The sequence below is a fragment of the Adiantum capillus-veneris genome, unplaced genomic scaffold (genome assembly GCF_014529385.1).
Source record: "Adiantum capillus-veneris isolate H3 unplaced genomic scaffold, ASM1452938v2 Hic_scaffold_325, whole genome shotgun sequence".
Taxonomy (NCBI): Eukaryota; Viridiplantae; Streptophyta; class Polypodiopsida; order Polypodiales; family Pteridaceae; genus Adiantum; species Adiantum capillus-veneris.
The window spans coordinates 255816-257151 of record NW_028221436.1 but is presented as its reverse complement, the minus strand read 5'-3'; positions in this window follow the sequence as shown (position 1 = coordinate 257151).

Here is a 1336-nt window from a genome sequence, read left to right as displayed (position 1 = left end):
AAGCAGTGTGAATTGAAAAAATCTTATTCAAACTTAGTGAAACTTGACTCAGAGGATTATATTGAAGTGTTAAACAAGTGTATAGAACAGACCAGATTGGCTGGCAACCGAAGATTGGAAGAATGCGAAGAAAGCAGCACGCGAGAATCCCAACAAGTGGAAGCAACAAAAAGAGGCAGCCAGAGCGCGAGTAGAGGCAAGGAGCTCGCACCACTTGGGGAGCGACGGGTGGGCATCATTTGAGGCCGATTTTGTATGTGTTTTCACATTGCTCTCTATGTTTGATAGTTTAGGGTTTATGGGTTTTTAAATTCTAACATAATGGCTTCTTTCTATGTTTTGATAGTAGTCGATGACAGGACGTGATCCCACACCGTACGGGCGTGAGTACGCAGGCAGGAAGGGCTTAAACGCCCTTATAGACATTTTGAGTTCTCGCAACACCATGGTTAGTATTAGGGTTTATTCTTTTCTATTTGTTGTATTGTTTTATAAACATCGCTATATGTTTATACTTACAAAAAGCTGTCTTATTGTTTTTTTTTGCAGAATCCGACAGATACGCCGCTTGGACGCGATGAGACGTCTGATTAAACGACGTCAGTTTAGCCATAGCTAGATAGCATTAGTTTCTTTTTGTCATAGCTTATGTATCATGAGACAACTTTTATACATCTTTTTGAAAACCATGTATATTTTTTAAATAATGACAATGGTTTGTAACTATTACATTTGCAAAGTTTAACAATCAAGTGATTTTGCCTATGTGTACAATTGTCATTGATTTACTTTCATCAATTCACACTTGTCACTTTGTATTTTTATTTGTCAAACAATACGCACTATGGATGATGGAGTTAATGGTTATATTGTCTTGTGGGTGACTATTTTGGGTCTCTATCTACCTTTGCACTTTTTTTCAAAGGTGAAGAATATGTATGAAACATTCAATATGGTTGATGGGTTGAATGCCCTACCACCAAAAAATTTTCCTCTCGAACGTCGCTATGAACGTTGCTATATAAGGCTCTGCAGCGTCGCTATAAGCGTCGCTATAAGCGTCGCTATAGATGGATGTGCAGCATCGCTATAATCGCCGCTATAGGCATCGCTATATAGCAATGTTTACAGCGATGCCTATAGAAACTGGCATAGCGACACTTATAGAGACGTCCCCGTATCGACGCTGGTAGCGACGCCGGGGGTTATAAAAACCCAGAGTATTTCCGTCGCCAAAAGCGTCACAAGAGCACACAACCTCTTGTAGTGAATTTTGATTCAATCCAATCATCTTGCTTTTGTAAAGTACTCAGGTAGCGACCTATGAGCAATCATT